The sequence below is a fragment of the Staurois parvus genome, unplaced genomic scaffold, assembly GCF_062004578.1.
Source record: "Staurois parvus isolate SC_StPar_1 unplaced genomic scaffold, SC_StPar_1.0 ptg000851l, whole genome shotgun sequence".
NCBI classification, from domain to species: domain Eukaryota; kingdom Metazoa; phylum Chordata; class Amphibia; order Anura; family Ranidae; genus Staurois; species Staurois parvus.
In genome coordinates, this window is record NW_028318647.1 from 552,299 (window position 1) to 572,803 (window position 20,505).

Consider the following 20,505-nt stretch of genomic DNA (forward strand, 5'->3'; position numbering starts at 1 on the left):
GGGCTCAGGAGTGAGAATCAAACAGAGTGCAGGTCTCAGGAGTGTGAATCAAACAGAGTGCAGGTCTCAGGAGTGTGAATCAAACAGAGTGCAGGGCTCAGGAGTGTGAATCAAACAGAGTGCAGGGCTCAGGAGTGTGAATCAAACAGAGTGCAGGGCTCAGGAATGAGAATCTGAGTGCAGGGCTCAGGAGTGTAAATCTGAGTGCAGGGCTCAGGAGTGAGAATCAGAGTGCAGGGCTCAGGAGTGAGAATTACACAGAGTGCAGGGCTCAGGAGTGTGAATCACACAGAGTGCAGGGCTCAGGAGTGAGAATCAGAGTGCAGGGCCCAGGAGTGAGAATTACACAGAGTGCAGGGCTCAGGAGTGAGAATCAGAGTGCAGGGCTCAGGAGTGAGAATCAAACAGAGTGCAGGGCTCAGGAGTGAGAAGCAGAGTGCAGGGCTCAGAAGTGAGAATCTGACTGCCGGGCTCAGGAGTGAGAATCTGAGTGCAGGGCTCAGGAGTGAGAATCAGAGTGCAGGGCTCAGGAGTGAGAATCAAACAGAGTGCAGGGCTCAGGAGTGAGAATCAAATAGAGTGCAGGGCTCCGGATTGAGAATCAAACAGAGTGCAGGGCTCAGGAGTGTGAATCACACAGAGTGCAGGGCTCAGGAGTGAGAATTACACAGAGTGCAGGGCTCAGGAGTGTAAATCACATAGAGTGCAGGGCTCAGGAGTGTGAATCACACAGAGTGCAGGGCTCAGGAGTGTAAATCACATAGAGTGCAGGGCTCAGGAGTGTGAATCACACAGAGTGCAGGGCTCAGGAGTGTGAATCACACAGAGTGCAGGGCTCAGGAGTGAGAATCAGAGTGCAGGGCTCAGGAGTGAGAATCTGAGTGCACTGATAGGCAGCACTGATGGGCACTGAAAGGCTGCACTGATGAGGTGGCACTGGTGGGCATTGATGAGGAGGCACCTGGCTGCCCTCTCTCCTTATCTAGCCCAGGGGTTGTAGACGTATTCAGGCTGTCCTCTCCTGTTAGCATAGTGGGTTGATGGCTGCCTTCAGGTCTTACACTGGACTGGCTCCTTACCTGCTACACAGGCTGTCCTCCCCAGAAGTCATTGAAGCACTGCCTACCTGCTTGTAGGTAGGCTCCCCTCCCTAGGGACCCCTTCCAGGCTCCTCACTCCAGCCTTCCTCAATCCATCTTCCATCTGACACTGCACACTATTCCCCAGGCTCTCTGATATTTATGGGCTAGTCTACCACACTACCAGGGCTTCTTAGCCTGTGATTGGTCAGACTCCCATGAATTTAAAGTTTGAGGTCTCTGTCCTTCCACCTACTGGCTTCTGGAAGCTTCCATGGACCTCCAGAACCAGGTGAAAGTAATAGAGTCCCAACCTCCTGTGTCATCCAGCCTGACCTCATGTTGAACCCACAAAAATTCAGGCTCACTCCCTACCATGAGCCAAATATAGATTTACCTTACACTAGCCCCACCTAGTGGGCGCTACATAAGTTAACCCCAGCCCTCCGCTCTGGGGCAGCACCGAACTTGCTAGTTGTAACCCGCTTACGAACGTGCAAATCCTGTCCAGTAATTCCAATGTAGTTATTCACCTCAATATTTCACATCGGTTAAGGACGACTATGTGGATATTTCAGTAACGCATTCCAACTGGTTTACATATAGAGTCAGGGCCTCTGCATATGGGAGCCTACACTCCAAGAGGTGAAGGTGCACAAGTAATCAGATGACTTCCTCCCAGCCTAGGCAATATCACTGGACTGGGGGCAATGCTGTAATGATAAAAGGTGGAATGTTTTTGGAAAATTATACTGTTATACTGGGTAGGGCGAGAAGGGCGTAACGTCAAGAAAAGTGGGAAATAAGGGTCATTGAATGTAAAAAATTAAAGGCGAACTGAATTGTGGAGCCTTGCAAAAAAAAGGCAACAACTTACAAAGATCCAGTCACCAGTATAGCTGGTGGTTTCCCTGAGGCTGAACTTTTCCTCATTACTGAGTTACCATGTCTTGTTCTACACCGTGTCTCTGTGTGGAGGCCGCCATCTTGGCAGAGACAGAGCCTTGCTTCTTCATAAACCAAAACAGGTGAAACATCCACCTTTTGTCCGGAATTCCTCCTGACAACTAACAGAGCACTTTCTAGTATGCGAGTGTGCCTAAGTGATTTTTTGGTGATGTTACCACTGTGCTGCTTGCCGTTCTCCTTGCTGGAGAGGAAACTGTACCTGAGGATCTGCAGTGCAAGAATCTCCCTGCTTCTGCTTCATCCAGAAAGAAGAAAAAAGCAACCGAATGCATGTGCTCCTGCGCTGGACAGTGGACTCCACAATGCCAATATCCCCACATGAGTAGGAAAGGAATGCAAGCCTTGCTGCCCTATATACAGTTCTGCTTCATCCAGTCTGTACATCTGTGCTTCCTCCAACTCTGTCATTACCCCTCCAGTCAACAAGTCAGGAAGCAAGGTCCACAAAATAAAGCCAGCACCACATTACAGTCAGCATATACAGTCATCCTTCAAGCCAAAGGGTTCCGGCCATTAGGCTTTAATCATAAACCAAGTTTAAACCCCAACGGCTGAAATGCATTGGCTCTTTATTCATCTGTATTCCAGTATAAAGGATGACCATGTATGCTGACCGTAATGTGGTGCCGTATTCAGGGACGGACTGACCATTTCGAAAATCGGGCACTGTCCGAGGGCCCGGGGTCAGTAGGGGGCCCCATGAGATGCCCCTGGTACCTTTTTCTTAGGCTTTTTTGAGTTTGGGAAAGGACACAGGGGCCCTATGATCCCCTATTGCCCGGGGGCCCCATGAGTTGTCAGTCCGCCCCTGGCTGTAATGTAGACCTTGCTTCATGTCAGAGCTGCCCCCTGATGACTGGTGACTTGTTGACTGGAGGGGTACACAGTTGCGGACACGGCTGATCATGTGCTGTGGTAAAAGGCCAATCACAGCGGCCTATTACCACGTGATCAGCTGTGTCCAATGACAAAGCAGATCACCGGTAAATGCAGTCGCCGGTTATCGGCTGCACTTTCCTCACGTTGTCACAGCGTGAGGAAAGTACTGCTGATAACCGGCAATTGTCAAAGGACGGATCAGCACCAATCATCAGGGCACTGATGATCAGTGCTCAGCAGTGCCACCCACCAGTTCTGCCCACCTGTGCCCAGCAGTGCCACCCACCTGTGTCCAGCAGTGCCACCCACCTGTGCCACCCATCAGTGCTGCCCAGACGTGCCCAGCAGTGCCACCAGTCAGTGCCATCAGTCAGTGCCACCCATCAATGCCTGTCAGTGCTGCCCATCAGTGCCGCCTATAAGTGCCCATCAATGCTGCCAATCAATGCCCATCAGTGCTGCCTATCAATGCCCATCAGTGCTGCCTATCAATGCCCATCAGTGCTGCTTCATTTACGCACATCAGTGAAGGAGAAATATTACCTGTTTGCAAAATTTTGTAATTGAAACAAAGAAAAACTTTTTTTTCTCCAAATTTTTTGCTCTTTTTTTGTTTATAGTGCAAAAAATAAAATGCCCAGCGGTGATTAAATACCACCAAAAGAACGTTTTATTTGTGTGGAAAAAAATATGATAAAAATTGCATATGGGTACAGTGTTGCATGACCGCGCAATTGTCATTCAAAGTGTGATAGAGCTGAAAGCTGAAAATTGGCCTGGACAGGAAGGGGGTGAAAGTGTCCAGACTGGAAGGGGGGGAAAGTGTCCGGACTGGAGGGGGGGGAAAGTGTCCGGACTGGAAGGGGGGGAAAGTGTCCGGACTGGAAGGGGGGGAAAGTGTCCGGACTGGAAGGGGGGAAAGTGTCCGGACTGGAAGGGGGGAAAGTGTCCGGACTGGAAGGGGGGGAAAGTGTCCGGACTGGAAGGGGGGGAAAGTGTCCGGAGTGGAAGGGGGGGAAAGTGTCCAGACTGGAAGGGGGTGAAAGTGTCCGGACTGGAAGGGGGTGAAAGCGTCCGGACTGGAAGGGGGTGAAAGCGTCCAGACTGGAAGGGGGGGAAAGTGTCCGGACTGGAAGGGGGGGAAAGTGTCCGGACTGGAAGGGGGTGAAAGCGTCCGGACTGGAAGGGGGTGAAAGTGTCCGGACTGGAAGGGGGTGAAAGTGTCCGGACTGGAAGGGAGGGAAAGTGTCCGGACTGGAAGGGGGTGAAAGTGTCCGGACTGGAAGGGGGTGAAATTGTCCGGACTGGAAGGGGGGGAAAGTGTCCGGACTAGAAGGGGATGAAAGCGTCCGGACTGGAAGGGGGTGAAAGTGTCCAGACTGGAAGGGGGGGAAAGTGTCCGGACTGGAAGGGGGTGAAAGTGTCCGAACTGGAAGGGGGTGAAAGTGTCCGGACTGGAAGGGGGTGAAAGTGTCTGGACTGGAAGGGGGTGAAAGTGTCTGGACTGGAAGGGGGGGAAAGTGTCTGGACTGGAAGGGGGGGAAAGTGTCTGGACTGGAAGGGGGGGAAAGTGTCCGGACTGGAAGGGGGAGAAAGTGTCCGGACTGGAAGGGGGTGAGAGTGTCCGGACTGGAAGGGGGTGAGAGTGTCCGGACTGGAAGGGGGTGAAAGTGTCCAGACTGGAAGGGGGTGAAAGTGTCCGGACTGGAAGGGGGAGAAAGTGTCCGGACTGGAAGGGGGTGAGAGTGTCCGGACTGGAAGGGGGTGAGAGTGTCCGGACTGGAAGGGGGTGAAAGTGTCTGGACTGGAAGGAGGGGGAAGTGTCCGGACTGGAAGGGGGGGAAAGTGTCCGGACGGGAAGGGGGGGAAAGTGTCCGGACTGGAAGGGGGTGAAAGTGTCTGGACTGGAAGGGGGTGAAAGTGTCCGGACTGGAAGGGGGGGAAAGTGTCCGGACTGGAAGGGGGGGAAAGTGTCCGGACTGGAAGGGGGGGTCCGGACATGAAGAGGTTAAAATAGGCGAAACATGTTGAGAAATAATGGGCCGAATATGTATTGCTGAATAAGTATCATCGCCAAGTCTTGGATACTCAGATGTATATTTCTATATTGTGACTTTTAAGTGATTGTTGTATTTTTTAGTTACAACTTTCTCATTATTGATGGCACCCTTGAAGTCCCGCCCACTTTCTTTTCATTAGCGTGGAGTTTATTCTCCTCCTCTTTATCTTTCTTTGTATCCCCTCCTCCCTTTTCCTGCATTTACAATCGACATTTGTGGATGTTCCGTATCCCATCGAACATCTTCACTTTTTGAGTACAGGTCAAGTTGAAGTGAAAATCGGACAGCCTTTGATAGGTAACATGTGGAAAATGTTAAAAGGTAAACTTGGATTTGTAAACGTAAATCCTTTTTTTTTTGGAGGTTTGGAGACACTCGTGATATTTTTGGTCACACTGCGTTATCTTCAAAGGGTACGGGGAGCGAGGTTTGGAATAACAAGGGGCCTTGTCACGCACATGGACCTAGGCTACCTGTATTTCATAACACCCACTCAGCTTCCAGTTTCATTCATTTGGCAACGGCCGGCGGTAGAAATACTTTGCTCTTGAAAGTCAAAAAGAGGTGGATGAAATATCTCAGCTATAAAATGTCAACTTGCGTTCCAAAGCAGCTCCAATCTCAAACCACATCAAGACGAAGTCTGAAAAGACAATCAGAACCTAGCCTGATCGGATGTCGTCCTTCTTTCGAGACTGTAACGTGGCTGGAATGCTCAGGGAAACAGCATGGCTTTCCCCCAGCAAACGCCGCCGCTTGTCTTTTAAAGCCTTCTCTCTGTTTATTTTTCGTACTATTTTCGTAAATTGAATCAACCGCAGTTTTGGATTCTTTCATCAGGTCAAGAGATTTCAAAACAGCGCTAGGTACCTTTTTTTAGCCTTTTAATATATTGCATGACAAAGTGGCACATGTGGATGAGGTGGATAAATTTAAAGCAAACTTGGATTAAAGAAAGTAAGCTGCGGCAGGTTGTGAATGCGAAGATTGGAAGGTAAATAAATATACATAACATAGCCAAACGTTGACCATCACACCTTCCTATATTCTCCTAGATTGTAAGCTCCAAGGAGCAGGGCCCTCGAACCCCTCGGGTATTGTATTGTTACTGTATTGTCTCATGTTCTGTCCCCCATTGTAATGTACAGCGCTGAGCAAACCGATGGCTCTATATAAATACTGTATAATAATAATAATTATCAAAAGTACACTGTATTGCCCCAAGTATTGGGCCACCGGCCTTTCCACACACATGACCTTTAATGCCCCCCCCAGTCTTAGTCCGTAGGGTTCAATATTGAGTTGGCCCCGCCCTTTCCATGCACATGACCTTTAATGCCCCCCCAGTCTTAGTCCGTAGGGTTCAATATTGAGTTGGCCCCGCCCTTTCCACGCACATGACCTTTAATGCCCCCCCAGTCTTAGTCCGTAGGGTTCAATATTGAGTTGGCCCCGCCCTTTCCACGCACATGACCTTTAATGCCCCCCCCTAGTCTTAGTCCGTAGGGTTCAATATTGAGTTGGCCCCACCCTTTCAATGCACATGACCTTTAATGCCCCACCCAGTCTTAGTCCGTAGGGTTCAATATTGAGTTGGCCCCACCCTTTCCACGCACATGACCTTTAATGCCCCCCCAGTTTTAGTCCGTAGGGTTCAATACTGGGCCGCCGGCCTTTCCACACACATGACCTTTAATGCCCCCCCAGTCTTAGTCCGTAGGGTTCAATATTGAGTTGGCCCCGCCCTTTCCATGCACATGATCTTTAATGCCCCCCACAGTCTTAGTCTGTAGGGTTCAATATTGAGTTGGCCCCGCCCTTTCCACGCACATGACCTTTAATGCCCCCCCCCAGTCTTAGTCTGTAGGGTTCAATATTGAGTTGGCCCCGCCCTTTCCACGCACATGATCTTTAATGCCCCCCCAGTCTTAGTCCGTAGGGTTCAATATTGAGTTGGCCCCGCCCTTTCCACGCACATGACCCTTAATGCCCCCCCCAGTCTTAGTCCGTAGGGTTCAATATTGAGTTGGCCCCGCCCTTTGCAGCTATAACAGCTTCAACTCTTCTGGGAAGGCCGTCCACAAGGTTTAGGAGGGTGTCTATGGGAAGGTTGGACCATTCTTCCAGAAGCACATTTGTCAGGTCAGGCACTGATGTCGGGGGAGGAGGCCTGGCTCGCAGTCTCCGCTCTAATTCATCCCAAAGGTGTTCTATGGGGTTGAGGTCAGGACTCTGTGCAGGACAGTCAAGTTCCTCCACCCCAAACTGGCTCCTCCATGTCTTTATGGACCTTGCTTTGTGCACTGGTGCGCAGTCATGTTGGAACAGGAAGGGGCCATCCCCAAACTCTTCCCACAAAGTTGGGAGCATGAAATTGTCCAAAATGTCATCTTAAGAGTTCCCTTCACTGGAACTAGGGGGCCAAGCCCAACCCCTGAAAAACAACCCCACACCATAATCTCCCCTCCACCAAACTTTTCACTTGCCACAATGCAGTCAGGCAAGTACCATTCTCCTGGCAACCACCAAACCCAGACACGTCCATCATATTGCCAGACAGAGAAGCGTGATTGGTCACTCCAGAGAACACGTCTCCAATGCTCTAGAGTCCAGTGACGGCATGCTTTACACCACGGCATTGCATTGCACTTGGTGATGGAAGGCTTGGATGCAGCTGCTTGGCCATGGAAACCCATTCCATGAAGCTCTCTACGCACTGTTGTTGGGCTCATCTGAAGGTCACACTGAGTTTGGAGGTCTTTAGCTATTGACTCTGCAGACAGTTGGTGACTTCTGCGCACTGTGCGCTTCAGCATGCGCTGACCCCGCCCTGTCATGTGACGTGGCCTACCACTTAGTGGCTGAGTTGCTGTTGTTCCCAGTTGCTTCCACTTTGTTATAATCCCACAAACAGTTGAGCGTGGAAAATATATTAGCTAGGAAATGTCACAGATGGACTTATTGCCCAGGTGGCCACCTATCACGGGACCACGCTTGGAGTCACTGAGCTCCTGAGAGCGACCCATTCTTTCACCAATGTTTGTAGAAGCAGTCTGCATGCCTAGGGGCTTGATTGTATACACCTGTATCTATGGGGGGGATTGGAACCCCTGAACCACATGATTGGGAGGGCGGGGACAATACTTTTGGCAATATAGTGTATGTCAATGTGATGTGACTGTTATTCCATTCACTGAGTACCATAAGTAGAGTGCAGCCACCCTTGTGTGGACATTCCTTCCCTGGGATATAAATGTAAATGGCCCGAGAATGCCATGGTGGAGGTTGGAACACCTGAATCCAATGATTTGGATGGGTGCCTCAATATCAATACTTTTGGCAATATCGTGTATGTGAACCACCTCCATATGATAGAGTTTTGGCCAAAGGTTTACCATCACACCTTCCTATATTTTCAAAAGTATCTGATCCCCCTTCATATGACAGAGTTCATACGAGTCTTCACGATACGAGTCTTCTTCAATCAGACGATCTCCTCCAATATTTTCCTTTGTTCCCAAGAAAAGAGATGATTATCTGCCATGGATCAGCATGGCAGCCATGGTCTCCAGACGGAGAGTTTGCGTCCTCGCTTCTTCCCCGGTACGAGTCTTCTTCAATCAGACAATCTCCTCCAACCATTTCCATTGTTCCCAGGAACAGAGACGATTATCTCCCATGGATCAGCATGGCAGCCATGATCTCCAGATGGAGAGTTTGCATCCTCGCTCCTTCCCCGGTACGAGTCTTCTTTAATCAGACGATCTCCTCCAACCATTTCCATTGTTCCCAGGAACAGAGACGATTATCTGCCATGGATCAGCATGGCAGCCATGATCTCCAGACGGAGAGTTTGCATCCTCGCTCGTTCCCCGGTACAAGTCTTCTTCAATCAGACGATCTCCTCCAACCATTTCCATTCTTCCCAGGAACAGAGACGATTATCTGCCATGAATCAGCATGGCAGCCATGATCTCCAGACGGAGAGTTTGCGTCCTCGCTCCTTCCGTGGTACGAGTCTCCTTTAATCAGACGAACTCCTCCAACCATTTCCATTGTTCCCAGGAACAGAGACGATTATCTGCCATGGATCAGCATGGCAGCCATGATTTCCAGACGGAGGGCTGGCGTCTTCGCTGCTTCCCCGATACGAGTCTCCTTTAATCAGACGATCTCCTCCAACAATTTCCATTATTCCCAGGAACAGAGACAATTATCTGTCATGGATCAGCATGGCAGCCATGATTTCCAGACGGAGAGTTTGCGTCCTCGCTCCTTCCCCGATACGAGTCTTCTTCAATCAGTCGATCTCCTCCAACCATTTCCATTGTTCCCAGGAACAGAGAGGATTATCTGCCATGGATCAGCATGGCAGCCATGATCTCCAGACGGAGAGTTTGCATCCTCGCTCCTTCCCTGGTACGAGTCTCCTTTATTCAGACGATCTCCTCCAATATTTTCCATTGTTCCCAAGAAAAGAGACGATTATCTGCCATGGATCAGCATGGCAGCCATGATTTCCAGACGGAGAGTTTGCGCCCTCACTCCTTCCCCGATACGAGTCTTCTTCAATCAGTCGATCTCCTCCAACCATTTCCATTGTTCCCAGGAACAGAGAGGATTATCTGCCATGGATCAGCATGGCAGCCATGATCTCCAGACGGAGAGTTTGCGTCCTCGCTTCTTCCCCGGTACGAGTCTCCTTTAATCAGACGATCTCCTCCAATTTTTTCCATTGTTCCTAAGAAAAGAGACGATTATCTGCCATGGATCAGCATGGCAGCCATGATTTCCAGACGGAGAGTTTGCGCCCTCACTCCTTCCCCAGTACGAGTCTTCTTCAATCAGACGATCTCCTCCAACATTTTCCATTGTTCTCAGGAACAGAGACGATTATCTGCCATGGATCAGCATGGCAGCCATGATCTCCAGATGGAGAGTTTGCGTCCTCGCTCCTTCCGTGGTACGAGTCTCCTTTAATCAGACAATCTCCTCCAATTTTTTCCATTGTTCCCAGGAACAGAGACGATTATCTGCCATGGATCAGCATGGCAGCCATGATTTCCAGACGGAGGGCTGGCGTCTTCGCTGCTTCCCCGATACGAGTCTCCTTTAATCAGACGATCTCCTCCAATATTTTCCATTGTTCCCAAGAAAAGAGACAATTATCTGCCATGGATCAGCATAGCAGCCATGATCTCCAGACGGAGAGTTTGCGTCCTCGCTCCTTCCCCGGTACGAGTCTTCTTTAATCAGACGATCTCCTCCAACCATTTCCATTGTTCCCAGGAACAGAGACGATTATCTGCCATGGATCAGCATGGCAGCCATGATCTCCAGACGGAGAGTTTGCGTCCTCGCTCCTTCCGTGGTACGAGTCTCCTTTAATCAGACGATCTCCTCCAACCATTTCCATTCTTCCCAGGAACAGAGACGATTATCTGCCATGGATCAGCATGGCAGCCATGATTTCCAGACGGAGGGCTGGCGTCTTCTCTGCTTCCCCGATACGAGTCTCCTTTAATCAGACGATCTCCTTCAACAATTTCCATTATTCCCAGGAACAGAGACAATTATCTGTCATGGATCAGCATGGCAGCTATGATCTCCAGACGGAGAGTTTGCGTCCTCGCTCCTTCCCTGGTACGAGTCTCCTTTATTCAGACGATCTCCTCCAATATTTTCCATTGTTCCCAAGAAAAGAGACGATTATCTGCCATGGATCAGCATGGTAGCCATGATTTCCAGACGGAGAGTTTGCGCCCTCACTCCTTCCCCAGTACGAGTCTTCTTCAATCAGACGATCTCCTCCAACATTTTCCATTGTTCTCAGGAACAGAGACGATTATCTGCCATGGATCAGCATGGCAGCCATGATCTCTAGATGGAGGGTTTGCGTCCTCGCTCCTTCCCCGGTACGAGTCTTCTTCAATCAGACGATCTCCTCCAACCATTTCCATTGTTCCCAGGAACAGAGATGATTATCTGACATTGATCAACATGGCAGCCATGATCTCCAGACGGAGGGTTGGCGTCCTCGCTCCTTCCCTGGTACGAGTCTCCTTTAATCAGATGATCTCCTTCAACATTTTCCATTGTTCCCAGGAACAGAGACGATTATCTACCTTGGATCAGCTGGCAGCCATGATTTCCAGATGGAGGGTTTGCGTCCTCGCTCCTTCCCCGATACGAGTCTGCTTTAATCAGACGATCTCCTTCAACCATTTCTATTGTTCCCAGGAACAGAGACGATTATCTGCCATGGATCAGCATGGCAGCCATGATTTCCAGACGGAGAGTTTGCGTCCTCGCTCCTTTCCCGGTACGAGTCTTCTTCAATCAGACGATCTCCTCCAACATTTTCCATTGTTCTCATGAACAGAGACGATTATTTGCCATGGATCAGCATGGCAGCCATGATTTCCAGATGGAGAGTTCGCGTCCTCGCTCCTTCCTCAGTACGAGTCTTCTTCAATCAGTTGATCTCCTCCAACCATTTCCATTGTTCCCAGGAACAGAGACGATTATCTCTCATGGATCAGCATGGCAGCCATGATCTCCAGATGGAGAATTTGCATCCTCGCTCCTTCCCCGGTACGAGTCTTCTTCAATCAGACGATCTCCTCCAACCATTTCCATTGTTCCCAGGAACAGAGGCGATTATCTGCCATGGATCAGCATGGCAGCCATGATTTCCAGACGGAGAGTTTGCTTCCTCGCTCCTTCCCCGGTATGAGTCTCCTTTAATAAGACGATCTCCTCCAACCATTTCCATTGTTCCCAGGAACAGAGACGATTATCTGCCATTGAGTTTGCATCCTAGCTCATTCCCGGTATGAGTCTCCTTTAATCAGACGATCTCCTCCAAAATTTTCCATTGTTCCCAAGAAAAGAGATGATTATCTGCCATGGATCAGCATGGCAGCCATGATCTCCAGACGAAGAGAGTTTGCGTCCTCGCTCCTTCCCCAGTACGTGTCTCCTTTAATCAGACGATCTCCTCCAACATTTTCCATTGTTCCCAGGAACAGAGACGATTATCTTATGGAAACATCAACTGTCGCAATGTAGACACAATCAGGTCCAGTCATCCTTTTCTCATCCCGCCAACAGCAGATGTGCGGCAGGTAATGCGATTTCCTTCTGTAGTAACGCTCGGCTTTATGATAATTCTCCGATGAGCGCGGGGATCAGACTCTGTGGGTGGTTGACTCTTTCCATAGAAACGATTATCTGCCCCCTTCTTCATTTTATTTCTTTTTTTTTTTTTCACAAGTGATCTGAAAAGCAGACGGTGAAATTACACGGGGTAATTAAAATCTCTCAAAGGAGCTAAAACAACGCGGAACGCGGAATACGAGGCAAACGCTTTGATTTCCATTCTGTAAGAGGATATACCTCGGGGACGCACACCTTTCCATACACAAGCGCAGATTTTTTATTTTATTAATATTATTATTTAAACCAGCTGTGAGCAAACAGAGAATGTTCAGAGTGTTCAGATGTGTCATCTACCGAGGGGGGAAATATGGAACATCTTGATGGGATATTTATGTAGAGACCAGAAAAGGCAGAACACGAAGTTCCAGCGAATGTGAAAGTGTAAAGTGGCTGTCACAGATCTTTGCTCTGGTGAAGGGATTAAGTTTGTTGAAGGATTTACTCCCGGAAGAGTTGGATCCCCAGTCCCCTTCTGCTCTCTGTAGTTTGATCCACCAGCAGTAGGGTTTTAGTGATGTGCAGATCAAACCATAACACTTGGCGGGGGACTAAGTATTTAATACACAGAGTGCTGGATAATGAAGAATTTTTTGATGCAGTAGCTTTTTAAAAATCACCTGCTGACTGCCATATGTACGGTGCTGTGAAAAAGTATTTGCCCCCTTTCTGGATTTTTTTTTTTGTCGCACCTAAATGATTCAGATCATCAAACAAATTTCATTATTACACAAAGATAACCCAAGTAAATGCAAAATGCAGTTTTTAAACGATCATTTCAGTTCTCAACCAGTTAGGACACTTTCACTCCCTTCCTGCCCAGGCCAATTTTCAGCTTTCAGCGCTATCACAATTTGAATGACAATTGCGCTGTTATGCAACACTATACCCATATGAATTTTTTAGCATTTTTTTTTAGACAGATAAAGCTTTATTTTGGTGGTATTTATTCACCGCTGGGATTTTTATTTTTTTTTGCTATCTAAATGAAAATGTCCAAAATTTTAAAAAAAAAAGTGTTTTTCTATAACATTTTGCAAATAAATAATTTTTATGACTTTCGTCATAAATCTTGGCCAAAATGTATTCAGTTATCTTTTTAGTAAAATAAAAATAACCCAAATTAGTTTATAACCAAAAATTATAATTTTTCAAAAAATTTTTTTACATTTATATTTGATCTTTTTAGATTATTATAATTTTTTTTTTTTTTTTTAACATACTGTCACCCTAGCAGTACAGTGTCACCATAGTGACACTGTATTACTTGTGGGGGGTGATGAAGATTTTTTTTTTTTATACACTGATTGCTTTTAAACCCATAAAGGCTGTAAAATCAATAATTTCTCCTTCTCTCTGGCTGCATTCCTGCAGCCATTGAGAAATACTGTGAGAGCTGTGATTGGTCACAGCTTGTCACATGGTACAAGGCTGTTGTGAATGGCCCTGTACCATGTGATGTCTGTGATCATTCACAGATTTCACTAGTAGTAAGCAATGATGTCACAAAGTAAAATCTTGCTTACTACTATTCATGTGATCACTGATTAGCCAATCAGTGATCACATGATCAGGACCTCACACAGAGGTCCCGTGCAGCGATCGGTGTTCTGGTGTGTCCGGAGGACACAGCGGGCACTGGATCGTGGTGCCGCGCGCTCCCAGAGAGCGCGCACAGCGCGCCTGCTAATGCAGGCACCATTTATGAACAGCAACCCGCTCCTGCACTGCATTTATGTACATGGGCCGGACAGGAAGTGGTTAAGGGACAAAAGATGGCCAAACCTGCCTTACCCTATCGGAGAACGTAATTGCCACCCCTTGCCAAATCATTAATGAACTGTGATTATCCAAATTTTTTGGACAGCTGATTTATTTAAATTTAAATTTCACTTGCCACAGCCCTACCTGATTACTGCCAGACCTGTTGAGTTAAGAAATCACTTAAATGGAAGCCGTCTGACAAAGTGAAACACGCTAAAGAATCTAAAAAAGCAACGCGTCATTCGGCGACCTAGACTTATTCAAGAACAGATGAGAAACAAAGTAACTGACATGTACCAATTAGGAAAGGGTTACAAATCCATTTCTAAGGCTTTGGGACTCACGGTGAGAGCCGTTATCCACAAATGGAGAAAACTTGGAACAGTGGTGAACCTTCCCAGGAACGGCCAACCAAAATGACTCCAAGAGCATGATGATGACTCATCCAAGAGGTCATAAAAGAACCCAGAACATCATCTAAAGACCTGTAGGCCTCATTTGCCTTAGTTAAGGTCATTGTTCATGATTCAACAATAAGAAAGAAAAGAGACCAGGCAAAAATGGCCTCCATTGGAGAGTTCACAGGCAAAAGCCACTGCTGACCAAAAAGAACACAAAGGCTCGTCTCATATTTGCCAAAAACTTCTTGATTATCTCCAAGACTTTTGGGCAAATATGTTGTGGACTGATGAGACAAAAGGTGTGCATCCCATTACAGCTGGTGTAAAACCAACACAGCGTTATAAAAAGAACATCATACCAACAGTCAGACATGGTGGTGGTAGTGTGATGGTCTGGGTCACGGGCGGACTGACAACTCATGGGGCCCCCGGGCAATAGGGGATCATGGAACCCCTGTGTCCTTGCCCACACTCAAACCACACCCAAAAAAGCCTATGAAAGGTACCAAGGGAGTCTCATGGGGCCCCCTTCTGACCCTGGGCCCTCGGGCAGTGCCCGAGTTCCCAAATGGTCAGTCCAACCCTGGTCTGGGTTCAGGACGTGGACAACTTACCGTAATTTGTAGAACCATGAATTCTGTGCTCTACCGGAAAATCCTGAAGGAGAATGATCGGCCATAAGTTCCTGACCTCAAGCTCAAGCCCACTGGGGTTATGCAGCAAGACAATGATCCAAAACACACCAGCAAGTCCACCTCTGAATGGCTCAAAAAAACCCCCAAAATGTAGGTTTTGGAGTGGCCTAGTAAAAGTCCGGACTGAAATCCGATTGAGATGCTGTGGCGTGACCCTAAACAGGCCATTCATGCTGGAAAACCTTCCAATGTGGCTGAATTAAAACAATTCTGCAAAGAAGAGGGAGCCAAGATTCTTCTACAGCGATGTGAACGACTTAGAAGAGGGCGAATACTTTTTCACAGCACTGTATATATGCATCCTGTCCACAAGTGGTTATTACGAGCGCATGACTGCAGCTGTAGCTATGATCCTGGTGCCATTTTTACCACCAGCATTTGGCTGTCTTGTAAAAGTGATCCATGTGGCTTTACAGCCACCCGATCCCCTTTACAGGACAGACAAGGGCCACCCTGCATTCACTATATCCGCTCTCCCCGGACCCCGCATTCACTATATCTGCTCTCCCCGGACCCCGCATTCACTATATCCGCTCTCCCCAGACCCTGCATTCACTATATCCGCTCTCCCCGGACCCTGCATTCACTATATCCTCTCTCCTCGGACCCTACATTCCCTATATCCGCTCTCCCCGGACCCCACATTCACTATATCCGCTCTCCCCGGACCCCGCATTCTCTATATTCGCTCTCCCCGGACCCCGCATTCACTATATCCGCTCTCCCCGGACCCTGCATTCACTATATCCACTCTCCCCGGACCCTGCATTCACTATATCCGCTCTCCCCGGACCCCGCATTCACTATATCCGCTCTCCCCGGACCCCGCATTCTCTATATTCGCTCTCCCCGGACCCCGCATTCACTATATCCGCTCTCCCCGGACCCTGCATTCACTATATCCGCTCTCCCCGGACCCTGCATTCACTATATCCGCTCTCCCCGGACCCCGCATTCACTATATCCGCTCTCCCCGGACCCCGCATTCACTATATCCGCTCTCCCCGGACCCCGCATTCACTATATCTGGTCTCCCACAGTACACAGAAAATGGAAATGCAATTCTTTTAGTAAATATAAACTGCTAAATACCATTTCACATTAGCAGTTAGAGCAGTCTTGTGACTTCTATCAGTGTCCAGCCCACCACTAGCTAAAGCTTGTAGGAGGAGCTTTCTTTCTGCTCTAGGAGGATGGAAATCCCCTGACCTCTGTCTGGACAGTGCTGATTGGCCCTGTGCTGATCACATGCACTCTCCTAAGAAAAAAAAAACCTCTCTAGCAATACACACCAACTGAGCATGTGCAGAAGGGCTACGGGTTCAGTCTGTATCAGGTGGACATTTGAACAAGAGGAAGGGCAGAGAAGACAGGATCAAACAGCCTTTTTACACAATGCAGAGGATTAACCCCTTAGGTTCCACAGTGAGCATAACCAGCACGCTTTACTACATCTGCAGAGTGATTTCACTGTTGTGGGTTTAGTAACACTTTAATATGGCCGTTCCCCTATCCCATGACCATTGATAGAGAGTTGCCCCACCATCCTCCACTCTTCTGGGAAGACTTTCCACAGGATTGTGGGAATTTGTGCCCATTTGTGCTGTCAGGTACTAATGTTGGAAGCGAAGACCTGGCTCACTATTGGCATTCCAGTTCATCCCAAAGGTGTTTTGTAGGGTTGAGGTCACGAAACACCTGATTTCAGTAAATTGTAGGAGGTTCACATACTTTTGGTCATTTGTGGTCTCTTTCCAGGATTGTTTATCATCATTGGCATTCCAGTTCATTCTAATGGCGTATCGTAGGGTTGAGAAACACCTGATTTACTGAAAACATCTGATTTCAGCAAATTGGAGGAGGTTCACATACTTTTGGTCATTTGGTGTAGGTGGTCTCTTTCCAGGATTGTTTATTGACATGGCTCTTGGAGAAGGTAGCTATAGCATCACCTGTAGCCTTAGATATGGGACACCTTGATGGAGACCTGAGGCCAGTTCCTCTGGTGCCAGGGATTAGTAACGCCCTTGTTGGTTTGATTCTTGAGGTACAGAATCTACAAGCACCTTCCTTGGTCAGCTCCTACACAGTCATGTTTGTTGGAAATTCAGTATGATGTGACAGGTCCACTTTAAATATATTTCTCCTGTTTACAGAGACAATCCAAGTTCACCTGCAGGGCCTATATTTTCATCGACCAAGGAAGGGTTAATGGCATCTCTATATGGCATACAGTGATCTGGTTTGGAATTTTAGGAGTGGCACAAAAACAGTGCAGAGGACATTTTTATCATTTATAGAATTTTTGAATTCCAGTTCATCCCAAAGGTGTTTCGTAGGGTTGAGGTCATGAAACACCTGATTTCAGTAAATTGGAGGGGGTTCACATACTTTTGGTCATTTGGTGTAGGTGGTCTCTTTCCAGGATTGTTTATCTGACATGGCTCTTGGAGAAGGTAGCAATAGCATCATCTGTAGCCAGGGGCGGACTGACCATTTGAGCACTCGGGCGCTGCCCGAGGGCCTGGGGTCAGTAGGGGGCCCCATGAGATGCCCCTGGTACCTTTCATTGGCTTTTTCATAGGCTTTTTTGGGTGTGGGCGAGGACCCAGGGGCCCCATGGTCCCCTATTGCCCCATGAGTTGTCAGTCCGCCCTTGTCTGTAGCCTTAGATATGGGACACCTTGATTGAGACCTGGGGCCAGTTCCTCTGGTGCCAGGGATTAGTAACGCCCTTGTTGGTTTGGTTCTTGAGGTACAGAATCTAAAAGCACCTTCCTTGGTCTTCTCCTACGCAGTCATGTTTGTTGAAATTCAGTATGATGTGACAGGTCCACTTTAAATATATTTCTCCTGTTTACAGAGACAATCCAAGTTCACCTGCAGGGCCTATATTTTCATCGACCAAGGAAGGGTTAATGGCATCTCTATATGGCATCCAGTGATCTGGTTTGGAATTTTAGGAGTGGCACCAAAACAGTGCAGAGGACATTTTTGTCATTTATAGAATTTTTGACACCGGAGTCTTTTTTTTTTCCAGTACTTTTAAAATAGTAAAAATCGTCCAAAGCTCTGCCCTCGAGGTCTCTGAAAACCGAGCCACACGGCTGGCTGTTAACTCCATCAATAAAAAGTCAATGAGAATTTCCGTTCCCTAAACCAGCTCTTAAGTGCCATCAAATACCTGAAAATTGCCGAGATCTTATAAATAGACCGTCAGCTTCCGAAATCACACATGGACCCATTCTCAGCCCGACACTCCCAGTGCCGTTCCCAAATAAAAGACGCGGAGGGCGCCAAGGGCCGCGCTCCGGCTCACAAACGTGTGAAAAAGATTTTATTTTTTTACACGGCCCTGGAAGGTGCATCAGGGAAACGCGATACGGCTTCTTTCCTACTCGGTGGCTGGAAACTCCGCGGCTTCAATACACAGCCTGCAGACTGGAAAATCAAGTCAATGTACAATATAAAGTGAACAAAGATGTCAGATGTTGCAGCTGACTGGTCCTTAGATGTGGTGGCTACATTTGTTTTCTTTTTTTCAGGCTAAGAACATTTGAAGCCGGTACAGGAATTGTTGATGCGGCCAGAAATGCCTTGTCCTTGTCACTTCCAGAACTGGAGGCAAAAACAATGTTATCTTTTCCTGTGTAAACGACTTTTAATGAAGGTGAACAAAGGTAGATATATATTGAAGTCTATTCTGTGCAACAACTAGGGATTTTTTTTCTAGGAGAATTGTTGCAGGTATACTCCCCCCTTCCAAGTCACCCCTTGTTTCCTCCCTCTACCCACCTCCCAGTACCACCCACTTTTAGAGAAGACCATACCAAGTATCATTTTGTGGCGCTAAATAGTTCGATAGGAACTTGTTACCGATAACAAAACAAGCAGTAAAAAAGATCTTCTGGAGCAACAATGTACCCAGCACAAAATACCCGCCTAGCAACAATAGACCCCTGTCAGCTTCAAAAGACCCACCAGCGGCCAGCAGCAATAGACCCCCATCCTCAACAGTAGATCCCTCCCAGCCACAACAGACCCCCCCCGCCCAGCAGCATACGAGGAGATCTGTTTACAAGAAAGTACTTTATTTATCTACATTTCCACACTATCTCCTTCAAAATAGTCCCCTTGCACAGCAATACAGCGCTCCCAGAGTTCTTGTCACTTCTGGAATGTGGGCACCAATTCGTAAAAAGAACATTGGGGAACTGGAGAAAGTACAGAGAAGGGCAACCAGACTGAAATATCCCCCTTATGTATTATACATGGAGATCATATCCCCCCTTATGTATTATACATGGAGATCATATCCCCCTTATGTATTATACATGGAGATCATATCCCCCCTTATGTATTATACATGGAGATCATATCCCCCCTTATGTATTATACATGGAGATCATATCCCCCTTATGTATTATACATGGAGATCATATCCCCCCTTATGTATTATACATGGTGATCATATCCCCCCTTATGTATTATACATGGAAATCATATCCCCCTTATGTATTATACATGGAGATCATATCCCCCTTATGTATTATACATGGAGATCATATCCTCCCTTATGTATTATACATGGTGATCATATCCCCCTTATGTATTATACATGGAGATCATATCCCCCCTTATGTATTATACATGGAAATCATATCCCCCCCTTATGTATTATACATGGAGATCATATCCCCCCCTTATGTATTATACATGGAGATCATATCCCCCCTTATGTATTATACATGGAGATCATATCCCCCCTTATGTATTATACATGGAGATCATATCCCCCCCTTATGTATTATACATGGAGATCTTATCCCCCCTTATGTATTATACATGGAGATCATATCCCCCCTCATGTATTATACATGGAGATCATATCCCCCCTTATGTATTATACATGGAGATCATATCCCCCCTTATGTATTATACATGGAGATCATTTCCCTCCCCTTATGTATTATACATGGAGATCATATCCCCCCTTATGTATTATACATGGTGATCATATCCCCCGCTTATGTATTATACATGGAGATCATATCCCCCTTATGTATTATACATGGAGATCATATCCCCCCCTTATGTATTATACATGGAGCTCATATCCCCCCCTTATGTATTATACATGGAGCTCATATCCCCCCTTATGTATTATACATGGTGATCATATTCCCCCTTTATGCATTATACATGGTGATCATATCCCCCTTATGTATTATACATGGAGATCATATCCCCCTTATGTATTATACATGGAGATCATATCCCCCCTTATGTATTATACATGGAGATCATATCCCCCCTTATGTATTATACATGGAGATCATATCCCCCCCTTATGTATTATACAAGGAGATCATATCCCCCTTATGTATTATACATGGAGATCATATCCCCCTTATGTATTATACATGGAGATCATATCCCC